Source organism: Pongo pygmaeus, chromosome 8 (genome assembly GCF_028885625.2).
Source record: "Pongo pygmaeus isolate AG05252 chromosome 8, NHGRI_mPonPyg2-v2.0_pri, whole genome shotgun sequence".
In the NCBI taxonomy this organism is placed as follows: Eukaryota; Metazoa; Chordata; class Mammalia; order Primates; family Hominidae; genus Pongo; species Pongo pygmaeus.
In genome coordinates, this window is record NC_072381.2 from 93,783,804 (window position 1) to 93,804,469 (window position 20,666).

A 20,666-nucleotide genomic window follows, 5' to 3' on the forward strand; every position below is an offset into this window, starting at 1 on the left:
CCCCACCCCACAACAGGCCCTGGTGTGTGATCAAGTTGTTAACCAACTAATTTAAGATCCACAGACTCTAACTGCAACTCCCCTCAAAGCCACAGATTTCACATAGCTTCTGCAGTCTGGAAGTCTGAGCCAGCATTTCTGATACTAAGGAAGCTTCACGGATGTTACATTAGGTCATAAGAAGAAGCAAGTTATATGCTTGCTTGGGGTCTCTTATTTGGGATGGGTCTCTCATTTGCTTTGCCTTAGAAAATTTCTCAGGAGTCATGGGCTGACAAGTGAACTTTTTACCTCTACTAGGTTTATAGCATTATGGAATTACCTAATTTTTAGTTTTCTGAGCTAATGTTGTGAAAAATTTCTTAATTGTTGACCTTAATGAAACAAAAGTCCTGAGCCCCACTGTCATTTATTTCTGCTCACAACCAGGAAAACAAACCAAAGAAAAAACTGTAAAGTTTGGCATGACTAAATATTGTTCTAATTGAAGCTAAAAAAGATTCATTTTTGATTTTTAATATTCAAGTTTATATTATAAAAAGTGTTTCAGGTACTGCAAATTTCATTTTGTCACACATGATTTATAAATATTAAGTGAATAAGGACATAGTTTTGTTATTGGTGACTCTTATGGTCTGAACCGTATCATCCCAAAATTTATATGTTGAAGTCCTAACCTTCCATACATTAGAACGTGACTATTTTTGGATAGAGAGTCTTTAAAGAGGTAATTAGGTTAAATGAGGTCTTTTGGATGAGCTCTAACACCATATCACTGGTGTGCTTATAAGGAGAGGAAATCTGGATGCAGCAGGTACAGAGGGAAGATGATGTAAAGACGGAGGGAGAAAATTGTCATCTACAAGTGGAGGACAGAGGGTCCTCAGAAGACACTAACCCTGGAACACCTTGATGTTGAACATCCAGCCTCCAAAATTGTGAGAAAATAAATTTATGTTGTTTAGGCCACCCAGTCTGTAGCATTTTGTTATTGCAGCCCTAGCAAACTAATACAGTGACTTTCAATGGATGCTCCAGAGAATCCCATTGTAAACCAGAAGATGAACTAAGTCCATGAGCAGAAACCCTGCTCCTAGCTCCTCCAGTCTCCAGCTGCATGCCATGAGTCCAGTGGGCCTACCTGAGCTGGTGTTCACACTTATAAACCAATGACATTTAATGGCTACCTCACAGATAAGCTTTGAATATTGCATATAATAATGCAAGTAAAAGCACATATAATGTACAAAGTGTTGTCTAAAACTAATGAAACCTTAATATTCTTGAATCTGTTTAACCTACTCTAGTCATCATATGACACAGCCAAAGACAATTTTGTCTTCATGCTTCTGTCATATTACTTGGGTATTGCCCAGGGCAGCAGGTTCTGTCTATAAATTCATAGTCAGAGCATCCAGGGTTTTCTCTCCCCAAAGTAGTTTTTCACAGTTCTCTCTCTTGGCCAAAGCCTCCTCAGCTTTCTTTCTTGGCTCTCCACTTGCCTCCTTTGTGTCAGGGACTCCTTGAAAACTTTTCTTACCCAAGTAATGTTGGGAGTAGGGTGGGAGGCAGACCTAGGCAGGATTAGGGCTAAACCTTGTTCACTCTAAGGGTGTGGTCAACACCCTTATCACTAGACCCAAGGGATCAACTTAAGATAAATTTGCCAGAGTAGGAGACTAGCCAGCCACCCAGACTGGTCTTTATCTAGAAATTCTAAAACACACCTATCATAATCCCTTCAGAAAAGTCAACAAAGCAGATCCGGTTTGATTTTTAACAGTCTATTTTACTGTTGCCTAAAAGATTAGGAATAAAAATATTGTCCAACCTCTAATCTCAGTCTGTTCATAGAAGGGCACCAAATAACTTGCCAGGTGTAGTTGAGCTACTCTGATGTGGACCTTTTCCATTTTGCTAATATGCAAGTGGTCTTTCTTCTAGAAGCTATACATGTTAAGGCCAGCTCACTGTCACCAATAGTAACATAAATAATTAAGATACACATTCTCTTCTGGTAAAATGTGGTTTTACAAAGACCTAATAGTACTTTTAAGTGGGATTAATTGTGAAATCTCTTTTCTTTCTTTGTATTCATTTAGCCTACTCCTCTAGAATCCCATGTAACCAACAAAGAAATCCCAGCTGTACTGTGAATGGGAAAAAAATCTTACTGTCTGACCCTAAAGATGTCAGCAACTTATTCTATCAAATCTCTAACCTCATTCACCTTCTGTCTGTGCCTTCCTATAATCAATTGGATTTATTCTAAAATCATGGTGCACTCAGGATATTTACTCTTAAATCATAGAAACAATAAAGAAAGTCTTACTAGATGCAAGGCTCAGGATTTTTTTCTATTATTGTATTGCCATCACTATTTTTTAAGAAAAATATCAGACTTTGTTGATAATGGGATTTTTCTCTTGATGTTATTTTATATATATATATATATGCCTTTTATATGTTTTCAAAATATTCCTTGTTTCACTGTAATATTTTAGTACTCTAAAATAGTTACAGAAATAATCATTATCACATTTATGACCTATCCTTTAATGCTGACATTGACTTCATAAGGCATATAAAATAACCTTTCGCATGATATTTTTTACCTACAGAAAATCCTTCTATCATCACGAATATTCTTCTTTCAGTTTTACATTGTCACTTGATCTCACTCCTGCACTTATTGAACATGCTGTAATTGTTATTTGAAAGATTGTTACAGTATTTATAATTCTTAACCTTTTTATTGGTGAAGGATAAATTTAAGAGTCTAATGGAAGCCGTGAAACTACTCAACTTAGAAATTCACACAAATTTACATGAACTTTGGGTTACAAATGTCTGCTCTTAATAATGTCACTGTCAACTATTCAGAGTGACAAAGTCCACCCTAAGTTTCTAAGAAGAGTTGTGATGACAATGTAATCAGTTGCCCACAAATGAGTTAAAAAAAAAGACTTTGGAAATTAATGAAGACAATCAAATAAACTCATTTGCTAAGCACCTAGAGTTGTCTCATGTATTTGTGAAATGATGATGGAAATAAGCTAATTTAATATCTAAAATACTAATGTGCTCTGTAGTGATATATGCATGTATTCTAATGAAGTTCATTTTCTTGAACTAATAGGGCATGCTCTGAAGTCATTAAGAAGCAATATAAAACTACAGAGATTTAAGGACCAAGATGAGTTTTATAGTTACCAAGGTGCAATGGGAGGTCATAGGAAACAGAGGGATCAACTGGGGTTGGGAATTTTAGGAATCCTCTTATTTCCTGGAATGGAGGGGATTCTCTAAAAATGCCTATTTGTTGAATTAAATGCATTCTTTGCTATTTAAACTCTATTCATGGGACAGTGATAGCCATTTCTAATTTTCAAGCCAAAGGTGATACAATTGGACTTGAACTGTAAATTGAGAAACAGTTTGCTAATGCACTGAATAATGGAAAATTAGTGTCTAGAACGCCAGTGAAGAGTGACAGCAAAAATCATAGCTGAAGTGTAATAAAAGCCTAGAACAAAAAAAAAGGGAATGAGGAATGAAAATAATTGAAAAAAAAAAAGCATCAAAGATCAGCAGTAGACTTGGGGACTGATTGAATGTAAAGACAAAGGATGTGAGCTTATAAAAATGATTCAAGGCCAGGCAGGCTGGCTCATGCCTGTAATCCCAGCACTATGAGAGCTGAGGCGGGAGGATTTCTTGAGTCCAGGAGTTTAAGACCAGCCTGGACAATACGGTGAAGTCCCATCTCTACAAAAAATACAAAAATTAGCCAGGGGGCACACAGCTGTCACCCCAGCTACTCAGGAGACTGAAGTGGGAGGATCACTTGAGCCCACAAGATTGAGTCTGCAATGAGCCATGATTGCACTTTTGCACTCCAGCCTGAGTCGCAGAGTGAGACCCTAGAAAGGGAAACATAATCTACATTATAAATGGGTTGATTCCTAAGAGATGGTAGCTCAGCTAGAACAGACACTCTCAACATGAGTGGACTTCACGGAATCTGCACAAGCCCTCAGAAATCATAGGCAACATTTTGTGTGCATGAGTGTATATGCATTGCTGGGGAGGCCTAAATACAAAAGGTAAAACAATAAAGTTTATAGAGAAAAACATAACTTCATGACCTTGATGTAGACAAAGATTTTTACATATGACATTAAAAGTACCATAAAAGAACTGAGGAATTGGATTTTATTAAAATTAACGTTCTTTCCATCAAAATATATCATTAAAAGACTGTAAAAGCAAGACACTGAGAAACTAGAAGAAAACATTCACAAGATGTGCATCTAACAAATGATCGATATCCAAATTATATACAGAATTTCTGCAAATCAACAATTAAAAGAAAAACAAGTTGGCCAGTTGTGGTGGCTCAGATCTGTAATTCCAGCATTTGGGAGGCCAAGGCAGGTGGATCATTTGAGGTTGGGAGTTTGAAACCAGCTTGGCCAACATGGTGAAACCCCATTGCTACTAAGAATACAAAAATTAGCCAGGCGTGGTGGTGCATGCCTGTAATCGCAGCTACTTAGGAGGCTGAAGCAGGAGAATCGCTTGAACCCGAAGAGGCAGAGGTTGAAGTGAGCTAAGGTTGTGCCACTGCACTTCAGCCTGGACAACAGAGTGAGTGAGACTCTGTCTGAAAGAAAAAAAAAAAAGAAGAATAAAAAATAAAGAAAGAAAAAGAAAAGTAAGTCAATACAATTGGCCAAAAGTTTTGAAAAGGGACTTCGCCAAGAGGATAACTAAATGCCCAGTAAGTATGTTAAATGTTTCTCATTGTTTCTCACTGGTCAGGAGTTCAAGACCAGCCTGATCAACATGGTGAAACCCTGTGTCTACTAAAAATACAAAAAATTAGCTGGGTGTAGTGGCAGGTGCCTGTAATCCTAACTACTTGGGAGGCTGAGGCAGGAGAATCACTGGAACCCAGGACGGGGAGGTTGCAGTGAGCCAAGATCGCACCATTGCACTCCAGCCTGGGTGACAAGAGCAAAACTCAGTATCAAAAAAAAAAAAAAAAGAAGTCTCCCATTATTTATCAAGAAAGGCAAAGTAAAACTACAATGAAATACCACTTCACATCCACCAGAATTGCTACAAATTAAAAGAATGACAATATTAAGTGTTGGTGAGTATATGGAATATTGGAACTCCCATTTATTGCTGGAGGGGGTGTAAGTTTGCATAACCACTCTGGAAAACTGTGTGGCAGGATCTTCTAAAGTCAGATGTAGACCTATCCTAAGGAACCAGCAATTCCATTCCTAGAAAAATACCCAGTAGAAAAGTAAATGTATGTCCATCAGAAACCATGTATAGAATGATTATAACAGCTTTACTGATAAGTGCCAATAAGCTGGAAGCAACCCAAATATCTATAAATGGAAGACTAGATGAATTGTGTTAACTAAGTTTATGCAATTGAAAATTATGGAGCTACAAAAAAGAACGAACTGTTGATATATGGAATAACATGGATGAAGCTCAGAGAAATAAAGCTGAGCAAAAGTCCAGACACAAGAGTACATATTGTGTAATTCTTTTTATAAGGAGTTTAATATGGGCAAAACTAATCCATGACTATATAATCAGAAAATTGCTTTCTTCCTGGAGGTGAGGGAGATATGAATCTGGAAGAGAAACAAAAGATCCTTTTAGGGTGTTGGAAAGTTTCATATCTGGATCTGAGTGGCAGTTACTCCAGTGTCTACATGTACACAAAGTAATCAAAATGTGCACTTAAGATGTATACAGTACACTTTATTATGTATATATTATGCTTCAATGAAAAATAAATTTTAAAACACTACATCTGTCCTCAGCATACTTGACCTCTTAGTAAACTGAAACCAGTTAGCCACACTATTTTAAACCCTTTCCTCTCTTGAGGGTACCAAGTTTGTCTATTTTCAGTCTTTTGGGCCTCTCCTAGTCAGTTCCCTTTAGTGGGAATCTTAGTTCTCTAAGCATTGTAGTGTCTCAGAGCTCAATCTAGGGCCACTTTCTCTTCTCTTTCTAAAATCTCTCCCTGGGTCAGTGGTTCTCAGCACTCATCAATGGGTCAGAATTAATCTAACGGTTTCTTTTTTAATATTCATGTCCAACTAACACCCTAGGGCTTCTTATTCAATTGATCAGGGCTGGGATTTGGCATCTGTATTTAAAAGTTCCCCAGGGGAATCTAGTACATAGTCAAAATTGAGAGCTACTTCCCTAAGTGATTTTATCCCGTTCCAAGGCTTAGATACCATTTGTGTACTAATTACCGTCACATTTGTTTCCAATACAAATGTTTCCTTAAACTCAATAGTATTATGAAAAATATCTATTTCATATTTTCATCTATGAGTCAAAATATCCAAAATGGATTTCCTGACTTTCTACCTCCCACTCCCATCTGCTCCTTCCTGAGGCTTCCCTGTGTAATTAACCATCCAATCTATCATCCACCCAGTTGGTTAAAGCAGAAACCTATGAATCATTCTTATTTCTCCTTTTTTTCTCTCACCCTTACCACTCCTGAATCTAACGTTAGTAAATTCTATCAGACTAACACCCAGAAGATACCTTGAATCAGCTCTTATTACCTTCTCTACTACCATTCCGATCAAAGCTTTATCATCCTTCAGCTGAAACACTGCAAAAGCTCCTAACTGCCATTCCTGTTTCCATTCTTTCCTTTCTTTCTTCATCTTTATACAGTCTCCAGGTTGATTTTTAAAAAAAACATACAGCATATCACTACCCTGCTTCAAACCCTTCAGTGCATTCTATTCCTCTTAAAATGAATTCAGAGCTCCTTATCATGAGCCTTATGATCTGCTCCTGGCTTATTTTCCAACATTACCTTATACCATTCTCACCCTCACTCCCTGTGCCTCAGCCATATCCTGGCCTCTTTTCTGTTCACTGAAGATGACAAGTCATCTCCCACTTCATGCTCTTTGAACTTGGCCTGGAATGCATTTCACTGGCTCTTCACAATGCTGGTTCCTTCCTGTCATTTAGGTCCCAGTTGCTTCTTGAGAGAAGCCTTCCATGGCTACCTCATCCTAAGTGATCCACCTCTGCTTATTCTCTTTCATATAACTCTGTTTCTTCACAGTGCTTTTCAAGGTCTGTTTAAGATTTTTGTCCATTTCTTCATTGTTTGTCTCTCTGTACTGTAAAATGTAAGCTCCTACAGGACAGGAATCTCTTTTGCCTTTTTAATAAGTATTTCTACCTTCTGAAACAGTGTTGAACACGCAATAGGCACTTGATAAATATTTGCTCTCAATGAATGAATGAGGTCTTGAGAAATTAGTCAATTTATTCATAATAAAAATAAAAAGTACCATTTACTGAGCATGTATACTATGCCTTTTGCTAAGTATATTAAGAATTATCTCATTTAATTAATTATCTCATTTAATTTTTAACAACAACAATCTGAGAGGTAGGCAATGTTATCCCAATCTTATAAAAGAAGGAAGTGAGAGACTGAAGTTGATATAAATTCATACAGGAAGCAAGTGGTAGTGCAAAAATTTGAGCTTAATCAGTTTAACCCCAGAGCCCATGCTTTTGTGCTTATGCTATTCTTCTCCCTGTCAGAAAAAAAAAGGTAAATAAATTTTCACAGTATATAAAAGGCAGCATCTGCCTATGAACAGGCTGGGGCACTCTTGTGGATCTTGCTATGTTTCTTCAGTGAGGCCAACATGAAACACTATTGATGATACTATCTTATATTTAGGTCCCGAGTTCTTTAAATTTTCTAAAGTATGTGCTATTTTATTAACTTCTTTGGTCTCTACTCATGTGCTAATTTATTATATATAACATATAATATATAAATATATATTATATATATATTCTATCCACCCTTTCATTCATTATGCACAGTCTAGGTAGGAAACAGACAGCTTATATTTAAAGCACAAAAACTGTGAGAAGTGTGGTATGCATGAAGACCTAGGACAACCAGGGGAAGAATGAACTAACTCTGTTGGACAATTCAGAGAAGTCCTCATCATGGAGGTGACGTTTGAAGTGAAACTTAAATCTTGAATCATGAGTAAAATGTACCAAGCAAAAAAAGGACCATCTGATCTTTGACAAACCTGACACAAGCAATGGGGAAAGGATTCTCTATTTAATTAATGGTGTTGGGAAAACTGGCTAGCCATATGCAGAAAACTGAAACCAGACCCCTTCCTTACACCTTATACAAAAATTAACTTAAGATGGAGTAAAGACTTAAAAGTAAGACCCAAAACCATGAAAATTCTAGAAGAAAACCAAGGCAATACCATTCAGGACATAGGCATGGGCAAAGGTTTCATGTTTAAAACACCAAAAGCAATGGCAACAAAAGCCAAAATTGACAAATGGGATTTAATTAAACTAAGGAGCTTCTGCACAGCAAAAGAAACTATCATCAGAGTGAATAGGCAACCTACAGAATGGGAGAAAATTTTTGCAATCTATCCATTTGACAAAGGGCTAATATCCAGAATCTACAAAGAACTTAAACAAATTTACAAGAAAAAAACAAAAAACCCCATCAAAAAGTGGTCAAAGGATATAAACAGACACTTCTCAAAATGAGACATTTATGCAGCCAACAAACAAATAAAAAAGATGCTCATCATCACTGGTCATTAGAGAAATGCAAATCAAAACCACAATGAGATACCATCTCACTCCAGTGAGAATGGTGATCATTAAAAAGCAAGGAAACAACACATGCTGGAGAGGATGTGGAGAAATAGGAATGCTTTTACATTGTTGATGGGAGTGTAAATTAGTTCAACCATTGTGGAAGACAGTGTGGCGATTCCTCAAGGATCTAGAACTAGAAATACTAATTGACCCAGCAATCCCATTACTGAGTATATACCTCAAGGATTATAAATCATTCTACTATAAAGACACATGCACATATGTGTTTATATGCAGCCATAAAAAACGATGATTTCATGTTGTTTGCAGGGACATGGATGTAGCTGGAAACCATAATTCTCAGCAAACTAACCCAAGAACAGAAAACCAAACACTGCATGTTCTCACTCATAAGTGGGAGTTGAACAATGAGAACATATGGACACAGGGAGGGGAACATCACACACCAGGGCCTGTTGGGGGGTGGGGGGCTAGGGGAGGGATAGCATTAGGAGAAATACCTAATGTAGGTAACGGGTTAATGGGTGCATCAAGCCACCATGACATGTGTATACCTATGTAACAAAACTGCATGTTCTGTACATGTAACCTAGAACTTAAAGCATAATAAAAAAAAAAGAAAAGAAAAGAAGGTCATTTATGTGCCAAACCTATCATGTAGTTGGACAGATAGTGTTATTATTACTATGATTTATAGTATTCCATTAATTAATATGATTATTACTATGATTTTATATTATTGTATTACTATTACTATGATAGTGCTATTATAGTGTTTATTATTACTATGATTTATATACTGTTTATTACATAAGTAAGGCTTAAGTGAATACATGATTTGCCTATAATCAGCTAACATATGTCTCTATGGAGACAATCGTTCCACCTGTTCTTGACCTCTTACCACTACAGCCTAATTAAAGATGATTTCCAAACTAGATTCATGTTTTCATTTGCCCTAATTAAAGCCTCGAACACTGAATATATCAATGGTGTTTGTTGATGTCCATCCCAAATATCTTGAAATCAAGGTGGGTTCCATGACACACTTTGTGCAAGACTTAAACTACACCTTTTTTTTTCCAGCAGCATATAAATGCTTTTCTATTATTGTTACCAAAATTTCTTATCATTGTCATCAGAAATAAGAAATAGTAATGGTCTATTACATATATGTTTTTCTCATATATATTTAAATATCCTCCTTTGTGCTATACTCTCATTTAATTAATTACACGATTTAAAAAATCTCCATTAGGTAGTTTACTACTGCAAAGCATATATTTGATATGTCTATGCCTGTGTATATAGATGATTTTGTAATTCTCTTACTTTCTTTAAACATTTTTTTCATCAAATATTTATTGATCATGTACTTTGTTCCAGGCAAGTTCTAGGCATTGAGGATATAATGATGAGTGAACAAATTTCAGTCCTTGCACTTAAGGAATGTGTGTGTGTCCAACTGAAGAGACTTGACTGCCTATCAAGTAATAAGTCCTACAAAAGAGGTAACAATAGAATTTCATGGGAATGTATGAAACGAATGCCCAGCCCAATATTGATGGATAAAGAACAGTGTCAGGGTGGTCTTCCTCAGAGAAGTAATGGCTAAGCTGGGACCTAAAGATGAGAAAAGGACAGGGGAGCAGAGAAAGCATCATGTTTTCTAATGGAGCTGAATATATATTGCGAACTACAAACAAATCCTCATCAATAGTTTGTAAGACTACCTGAGTTATCCCTCACAAATCAGAATTTAACATATATTAAAAAGCAAGAGAATGTTTGGCTCTTTGGTTGCATTATCGTTTATTAAGGATCATAGATCTCTTTCAAAGACTACTAGGATTTTCATTTTTCTAAAAACTCTGACTGCAAAACCTCTTCAATTATAGTAAAAGGCCAAAATAACACATCCTGCATTTTCTTGCTGAAATTTATGCAAACAATGTCAAGAGGAAATATGCTTAATCTGCCTCCTATCTGCTAGTGAAGTTAAAACAAATTGCATTAGGATAGCAAAACTCTTCCTTTCCGTGTTGATTTTTATGAGAATGCATCACTATCTTTTCCTTTCAAAATTTTCTATTGTCAATGACAATGAACCAGAGTTGAGTGAAGGTGGGACATTAGTATATATAAAAATTTGCAAATACATATGGTATTTGATATATCCTGACTTTTTCCTAGTTTATTTAAACAACGTGACACCAATCAGTTGTATTGTGGGGCTTGGTGGAAAGGTGAATCATTTATAGCTTGCCCATTTTGATCTTTTCAACAATAACTATTTTTTCAGAATTTTGCTAGGTATTTAAGCATAACAAGCAAAAAAAGAAGGATCCGGGCAAGATGGCTGAATAGGAACAGCTCCAGTCTTCAGCTCCCAGCGAGACCAATGCAGAAGGTGGGTGATTTCTTCATTTCCAACTGAGGTACCTGGTTTATCTCATTGGGACTGGTTAGACAGTGGGGGCAGCCCATGGAGGGAGAGCAGAAGCAGGGTGGGGTATCACTTCACCCGGGAAGCACAAGGGGTCGGGGAACTCCCTCCCCTAGCCAAGGGAAGCTGTGAGGGACTGTGCCAGGACGGTGCTATCCGGCCCAGATACTATGCTTTTCCCATGGTTTTTGCAACTTGCAGACCAGGAGATTCCCTCGGGTGCCTACACCACCAGAGCCCTGGGTTTCAAGCACAAAACTGGGTGGCCATTTGGGCAGACACCGAGTTAGCTGCAGGGTTTTTTTTTTTCATACCCCAGTGGCACCTGGAATGCCAGTGAGACAGAACTGTTCACGCCCCTGGAAACAGGGTTGAAGCCAGGGAGCCAAGTGGTCTTGCTCAGTGGGTCCCAACTTGATGGAGCCCAGCAAGCTGAGATCCACTGGCTGGAAATTCTCACCAGTACAGCAGTCTGAAGTTGACCTGGGACTCTCAAGCTTGGATGGGGGGAGGGGTGTTCGCCATTACTGAGGCTTGAGTAGGCAGTTTTCCCCTCACAGTGTAGACAAAGCTACAGGGAAGGTTGGACTTGGCGGACCCCACTACAGCCCAGCAAAGCCACTGTAGCCAGACTGCCTCTCTAGATTCCTCCTCTCTGGGCAGGGCATTTCTGAAAGAAAGGCAGCAGCCCCAGTCAGGGGCTTGTGGATAAAACTCCCATCTCGCTGGGACAGAGCAACTTGGGGAAGGGGTGACTGTGGGTGCAGCTTCAGCAGACTTAAACGTTCTTGTCTGCAGGCTCTGAAGAGAGCAGTGGATCTCCCAGCACACCGCTCAAGCTCTGCTAAGGGACAGACTGGCTCCTCAAGTGGGTCCCTGACCCCCATGCCTCCTGACAGAGAGACACCTCCCAGCAGGTGTCAACAGACACCTCATGCAGGAGAGCTCCGGCTGGCATCTGGTGGGTGCCCCTCTGGGATGAAGCTTCCAGAGGAAGGAACAGGTAGCAATTGCTGCTGTTCTGCAGCCTCTGCTGGTGATACCCAGGCAAATAGGGTTTAGAGTGGACCTCCCACAAACTCTAGCAGACCTGCAGAAGAGGGGCCTGACTGTTAGAAGGAAAACTAACAAACAGAAAGCAATAATATCAACATCAACAAAAAGGATGCCCATGAAAAAACCCCATCCAAAGGTCCTTGGCATCAAAGATCAAAGATACATAAATCCAAGAAGATGATGAATAACCAGCGCAAAAATGCTGAAAATTCCAAAAACCAGAATGCCTTTTCTCCTCCAAAGGATCGCAACTCCTCAACAGCAAGGGAGCAAAACTGGATGGAGAATGAGTTTGATGAATTGACAGAAGTAGGTTTCAGAAGGTGGGTAATAACAAAGCCCTCCAAGCTAAAGGAGCATGTTCTAACCCAATGCAAGAAAGCTAAGAACCTTGATAAAAGGTTACAGGAACTGCTAACTAGAATAAGCAGTTTAAAGAAGAACATAAATAAGCTGATGTAGCTGAAAAACACAGTACGAGAACTTCATGAAGCATACATAAGTATCAATAGCTGAATTGATCAAGCAGAAGAAAGGATATCAGAGATTGAAGATCAACTTAATGAAATAAAGCATGAAGACAAGATTAGAGAAAAAAGAATGAAAGGAACAAACAAGGCTTCCAAGAAATATGGGACCATGTGAAAAGACCAAACCTGTGATTGATTGGTGTACCTGAAAGTGACGAGGAGAACGGAACCAAGTTGGAAAACACACTTCAGAATATTATCCAGGAGAACTTCCCCAACCTAGCAAGATAGGCCAACATTCAAATTCAGGAAATACAGAGAACACCACTAAGATACTCCTTGAGAAGAGCAACCCTAAGACACATAATAGTCAGATTCACCAAGGTTGAAATGAAGGAAAAATACAAAGGGCAGCCAGAGAGAAAGGTCGGGTTACCCACAAAGGGAAGCTCATCAGACTAACAGTGGATCTCTCTGCAGAAACCCTACAAGCCAGAAGAGAGTGAGGGTCAATATTCAACATTCTTAAAGAAGAAGAATTTTCAACCCAGAATTTCATATCCAGCCAAACTAAGCTTCATAAGTGAAGGAGAAATATCCTTTACAGACAAGCAAATGTTGAGGGATTTTTGTCACCACCAGGCCTGCCTTACAAGAGCTTCTGAAGGAAGCACTAAATGTGGAAAGGAAACACCGGTACCAGCCACTGCAAAAACATACCAAGATATAAAGACTAATGGCACTATGAAGAAACTGCATCAACTAATGTGCAAAATATCGAGCTAGCATCATGATGACAGGATCAAATTCACACATAACGATATTAACCTTAAATGTAAATGGGCTGAATGACCCATTAAAAGACACAGACTGGTAAATTGGATAAAGAGTCAAGACCCATTGGTGTGCTGTATTCAGGAGACACATCTCATGTGCAAAGACACACATACTCAAAATAAAGGGATGGAGGAATATTTACCAAGCAAATGGGAAGCAAAAAAAAGCAGGGGTTGTAATCTTAGTCTCTGATAAAACAGACTTTAAGCCAACAAATATAAAGAAAGAAAAAGAAAGGCATTACAAAATGGTAAAGAGATCAATGTGACAAGAAGAGTTAACTATCCTAAATATATATGCATCCAATAAAGGAGCACCCAGATATATAAAACAAGTTTTTAGAGACCTACAAAGAGACTTAGACTTCCACACAATAATAGTGGAAAGACTTTAACACCCCACTGTCAATATTAGATAGATCAACGAGACAGAAAATTAACAAAGATATTCAGGACTTGAACTCAGCTCTGGACCAAGTGGACCTAATGACATCTACAGAACTCTCCACCCCAAATCAACAACATATACATTCTTCTCAGCACCACATACCACTTATTCTAAAACTGACCACATAATTGGAAGTGAAACACTCCCCAGCAAATGTAAAAGAACAGAAATCATAACAGTCTCTCAGACCACAGTGCAATCAAATTAGAATTCAGGATTAAGAAACTCACTCAAAACTGCACAACTACATGGAAATTGAACAACTTGCTCCTGAATGACTATTGGGTAAATAACAAAATTAAGGCAGAAATAAATAAGTTCTTTGAAACCAATGAGACCAAAGACACAATGTACCAGAATCTCTGGGACACAGCTAAAGCAGTGTTTAGAGGGAAATTTATAGCACTAAATGCCTATAGGAGAAAACGGGGAAGATCTAAAATTGACACCCTAACATCACAGTTAAAAGAACTAGAGAAGCAAGCGCAAACACATTGAAAAGCTAGCAGAGGACAAGAAATAACTAAGATCACAGCAGAACTGAAGGAGCTAGAGACAAGAAAAACCCTTCAAAAAATCAATGAACCCAGGAGCTGGTTTTTTGAAAAGATTAGCAAAATAGATCACTAGCCAGACTAATAAAGAAGAAAAGAATCAAATAGAATAAAAAATGATAAAGGGGATATCACCACTGATCCCACAAAAATACAACCATCAGAAAATACTATAAACACCTCTATGCAAATAAACTAGAAAATCTAGAAGAAATGGATAAATTCCTGGACACATACACCCTCTCAAGACTAAACCAGGAAGAAGTCGAATCCGTGAATAGACCAATAACAAGTCTAAAATTGAGGCAGTAATTAATAGCCTACCAATGAAAAAAAGCCCAGGACCACATGGATTCACAGCCGAATTCTACCAGAGGCACAAAGAGGAGTTGGTACCATTCCTTCTGAAATGATTCCAAACCACAGAAAAAGAGGGACTCCTCCCTAACTCATTTTATGAGGCCAGCATCATCCAGATACCAAAGCCTGGCAGAGGCAAAACAAAAAAATAAAATTTCAGGCCAATATCCCTGATGAACATCGATGCAAAAATCCTCAATAAAATACTGGCAAACTGAATCCAGCAGCACATCAAAAAGCTTATCCACCATGATTAAGTCAGCTTCATCCATTTGATGCGAGGCTGGTTCAACATACACAAATCAGTAAAAGTAATCCATCACATAAACAGAACCAATAACAAAAACCACATGATTATCTCAATAGATGCAGAAAAGGCCTTCAATAAAATTCAATACCCCTTCATGCTAAAAACACTCAATAAACTAGGTATTGATGGGACATATCTCAAAATAATAAGAGCTGTTTATGACAAACCTACAGCCAGTATCATACTGAATGGGCAAAAACTGGAAGCATTCCCTTTGAAAACCGGCACAACTCAAGAATGTCCTCTCTCACCACTCCTATTCAACATAGTACTGGAAGTTCTGGCCAGGGCAATCAGGCAAGAGAAAAAAATAAAGGGTATTCAAATAGCAACAGAGGGAGTCTAATTGTCTCTTTTTGCAGATGGCATGATTGTATCTTCAGAAAACCCATCGTCTCAGCCCAAAAACTCTTTAAGGTGTTAAGCAACTTCAGCAAAGTCTCAGGATAGAAAAATCAATGTGCAAAAATCACAAACATTTCTCTACACCAGTAATAGAAAAACAGAGAGCCAAATCATGAGTGAGCTCCCATTCACAATTGCTACCAAGAGAATAAAATACCTAGGAATACAACTTACAAGTGATACAAGTGATGTGAAAGACCTCTTCAAGAACTACAAACCACTGCTCAAGGAAATAAGACAGGACACAAACAAATAGAAAAACATTCCATGCTTATGGATAGGAAGAATCAATATCGTGAAAATGGCCATACTGCCCAAAGTAATATATAGATTCAATGCTATTCCCATCAAGCTACCATTGACTTTATTCACAGAATTAGAAAAAAAATACTTTAAATTTGATATGGAACCAAAAAAAGAGCCTGTATAGCCAAGACAAGCAAAAAGAACAAGGCTGGAGGCATCACGCTATCTGACTTCAAACTATACAAGGCTCCAGTAACCGAAAGAGCATGTTACTAGTACCAAAACAGATATATAGACCAATGGAACAGAACAGAGGCCTCAGAAATAACCACACATATCTACGACCATCTGATCTTTGACTAACCCAACGAAAACAAGCAATGGGGAAAGTACTAGAGAAGAACTAGAGAACTATTTAATTAATGGTGTTGGGAAAACTGGCTAGCCATATGCAGAAAACTGAAACCAGACCCCTTCCTTACACCTTATAAAAAAATTAAATCAAGATGGATTGAAGACTTAAAATAAGACCTAAAACCATAAAAACCCTAGAAGAAAACCTAGGCAATACCATTCAGGACATAGGCATGGGCAAAGCCTTCATGTTTAAAACACAAAAAGCAATGGCAGCAAAAGCCAAAATTGACGAATGGGATCTAATTAAACTAAAGAGCTTCTACACAGCAAAATAAACTATCATCAGAGTGAATAGGCAACCTAAAGAATGGGAGAAAATTTTTACAATCTATCCATCTGATGAAGGGCTAATATCCAGAATCTACAAGGAACTTAAACAAATTTACAAGAAAAAAAAACCCCATTAAAAAGTGGTGGAAGGATATGAACAGACACTTCTCAAAAGAAGACAGTTATGCTGCCATATTTTTTCAAACATATGAAAAAAAAGCTCATCATCACTGGTCATTAGAGAAATGCAAATCAAAACCACAATGAGATACCATCCCACTCCAGTTAGAATGGTGATCATTAAAAAGTCAGGAAATAACAGATGCTGGAGAGGATGTGGAGAAATAGGAACGCTTTTTCACTGTTGGTGGGAGTGTAAATTAGTTCAACCATTGTGGAAGACAGTGTGGCAATTCCGCAAGGATCTAGAACCAGAAATACCATTTGACCCAGCAATCCCATTACTGGGTATATACCCCAAGGATTATAAATCATTCCACTGTAAGGAACACATGCACACATATTTTTATTGCAGCACTATTCACAATAGCAAAGACTTGGAACCAACCCAAATGCCCATCAATGATAGACTGGATAAAGCAAATGTGGCACATATACACCATGGAATACCATGCAGCCATAAAAAAGGATGAGTTCATGTCCTTCTCAGGGACATGGATGAAGCTGGAAACCATCATTCTCAGCAAACTAACATAGGAAGAGAAAACTAAACACCGCATGTTCTCATTCATAAGTGGGAGTTGAACAATGAGAACACGTGGACACAGGGAAGGGAACATCACACACCAGGGCCTGCCAGGGGCTAGGGGACAATGGGAGGGATAGCATTAGGAGAAATACCTAATGTAGATGATGGGTGGATGGGTGCAGCAAACCACCATGGTGCATGTACACTATGTAGCAAACCTGCACATTCTGCACATGTATCCCACGAGCAACAGATGCTCATGATGGTTGTAAAGGATCAACTGTATTTTAAAACATAATTTAATATATACTTTTAATAAACACATTCATATTGTTCAAACTATAACCCATAGATTTTTTTGTTTGCTTTTTTTTTAACTTTCATTTTAAGTTTAGAGGTACAAGTGCAGGTTTGTTACCTGTGTCCCTGAGATTTGTTGTACAGATTGTTTCATCGTCCAGGTATTAAGCCTAGATTTCTTAGAAGGAAAAAGACACCAAACATATGTTCTTAAAAGTCAAGGGCTGGGTTTTGTATAATAGCTAGACCATTATCTGTAGGATTTGAGACCCTGGTCAAAGACCATAATAAAATATTAATCTTTGCTGAACACATTCCCTTATCTAACCATCTAGTCAAAATAGCTTATGCGCTGCATTTTTAAAGAATAACATGTGGCCTTTTGTCATTTTATGCCTCTCTATCTGAGCCAAACTATATAATCATTTGCATTATACCTTTGGCTCAAAAACGTTTATATGTTTAGGCTATCAAGGATTATTTTTAATGGTTCCTAAATCATTTTAATCCTCAGAACTACTTTGGCCAATATTTGTCTTTGTTAAAAGTTAAAGGTGAGCACTCAGTATTATGTGAAAATGAATGCAATATTTAATTTTTAGTTTTTTCCTGTTAACATTAGACGATGCCCAGATAGTAAGTCTTTTTGGTAATGTAATCAGTGGATGAGGAATCTGACCATTGTTGAAGATTTTGTATATAAGAAGTCAATACAACATTGACCAAAATACTAACCAGCCAGAGAAACAGAATCCTAACTATTTCCGAGGAGACTGTAAGTAGAACTTCTGCTGAACAAAATTGTTATTTGAATTATTAGATTTTTTCTTTATCCCAAGTGATGCATTTTTAAAGGCTTAGATATTTGTTACATATTCACCTGTATAAATGTATCTGTTTAAATTATGGCTTATTCTTCTAGGATTTGATTTTTTTTTCTTTTTTTTTGTATGGACATGAGATTCTTAATTATGGAATGACAAATTTGTTTATTATTGCAATTAGTGCCTAATGTGAAAGTCTCATAATTTCTTAATTATTGAATTACAAATTTGTTTATTAAGTTCCTAATGTGAAAGTCTAGTCTCTGTGATTCTTCTTTTTGAGAAGGAATAGATCAGTCATCTAGCGTCATATAATTGGCTGTATTACTATGCTACGTTGAATATTTAATATCAGCCAAATCAACTGCTGTTGAATTGATCATTATTAAAACTATTGTGAAACTTTACAGACTACTACATCATTTATTTAAATTATAAACCTTTCAAAACAGAAGTCTAGACCAAATTATATAAATCTCCCTGGGGATGTCCATATAAAAGCTGGCCCAGGGTCATACTGAAGAAGTATTACAGTGGGGAAGGACATAGCCTTTGGAAATAGACTAGTTTCAAATATGGGCTCCACTACTTTCTATATATTTGGTTGGGCAAGTCCTCTTTTAGCCTTACCTTGCTTATTTGTAAAATGGATAATATAATGCTACCTACTTCATAGAGTTGCTATGAGAATTAAATGAGATAATAGTAATAATAACTATATTTAACTAACGTTTATGAGATGCCCAGCATGTTAAGAACTTTACTTTTGTTATCATAATCAATTCCCCTAACATGGAGAAATGTACTATTACAGGCCCTATTTTATAGAAGAGAACACTGTCTTAGCAAAGATAGTTCATTTCACATATACCATGTTGAACACACAGTACAGCACACAGTGAGCCCTCTGTATGTGTTAATTACTGGTATTTTCCTAGGACTTGGCAACAAGCATTTTGAGAAATTTATTCTGCCCTTGAACATCTTTGAGCCCATTGAGATGTTCTCCAAAGCAAACACTAGGTTAAGTGTCCTCACTTTACAATGGCAAATCACTTAATGGAGGCCATGTGGGTTCCTGAAATGTTTGATGAAAGCCTCTGGTTTGAATGTTACAACACTACTGATTAGTCTTTATATATTAGTTTATCTCTTCCTAAAATATCATGGTAAAAACAAGGCTTAGTTAAAAACTGATTTTTTTTTTTTTTTTTTTTTTTTTTGAGATGGAGTCTCACATTGTCTCCTGGGCTGGAGTGCAGTGGTGCGATCTCTGCTCACTGCAACCTCCGCCTCCTGGGTTCAAGGACTCTTCCACCTCAGCCCCCCGAGTAGCTGGGATTACAGGCACGCCGCCACACTCGGCTAATTTTTTTGTATTTTTAGTAGAGACGTGGTTTCACCGTGTTAGCCAGGATGGCCTCGATCTCCTGACCTCCTGATCCGCCCACCTCGGCCTCCCAAAGTGCTGGGTTTGCAGGCATGAGCTACCGCACTCGGCCAAAAACTGATTTTTAAGAGATACCCTTAAATCAAATCCTATACTAAACCAGTGGGCAAACTATTAGACCAGAGGGTCAGATTTAGGCCTTGAGAGTTCTGGTCTGGTTTTATTGTAAATCAGGAACTATGCTATGTGCTCTGCATGAATTACTATAAATGGGTTTTATTGAAATATTATCAGCAACTGGGAAGTCACCACTTTTCAAAGAATTCCACTTGAATCCAAAGATTCAAATATTACAAATTCTTCACTGTATTCAAGTCAAATATTTCTACATGTGACCTCCAAGTATTGCTCCTAACATACAGTTTCTCAATAAATATTTATTGAATAATTTATTTCTGACACACTAAAATGAAGTGATTTAAAACTGCCCTCTACATGGCTTCCCTTCAAATATTTGAGGACAATATCACTTCTCTATTGAAGCTTTTTCACCAGCTTAATATCTGAAGATTCTCAAACTTATAATCGGTGACTACAACATAGAAGGAAGTTCAGGTGTTGCAGGTCTAATATCAAATATTGTCTATAAGGCTAGGTGTGGTGGCTTATGTCTATAATCCCAGTGCTTTGGGAAGCCCAGGCAGAAAGATACCTTGAGGCCAGGAGTTCGAGACCAGTCTGAGTAATGTAGAAACACCCTATCTCTAAAAGAAAGAAAAAAAAAATAGCCAGATGAACACCTGTAGTCCCAGCTACCCTGGACGCAGAGGCGGGAAAATCACATAATAACCTCAAATCAGTAAATGTTTATGGAATGACTATTATAAACAACATTTAAAATCACCATGATGACTTTGAACACACATTA

The 20,666-nt window shown here is 37.6% G+C and overlaps 1 protein-coding gene across 1 annotated transcript in view; it reads left to right on the forward strand.

Moving 5' to 3' along the window:
* LIPF (lipase F, gastric type) overlaps positions 1–20,666 on the forward strand; it is a 109,589-nt gene that overhangs the window by 76,972 nt on the left and 11,951 nt on the right. The window contains exons 10-13 of the mRNA XM_054435657.1: positions 10,084–10,208; positions 11,000–11,107; positions 11,942–12,104; positions 18,147–18,299. The gene's annotated coding sequence lies outside the window, so the exon portion shown is untranslated. The remainder of the gene's footprint in view (positions 1–10,083; positions 10,209–10,999; positions 11,108–11,941; positions 12,105–18,146; positions 18,300–20,666) is intronic.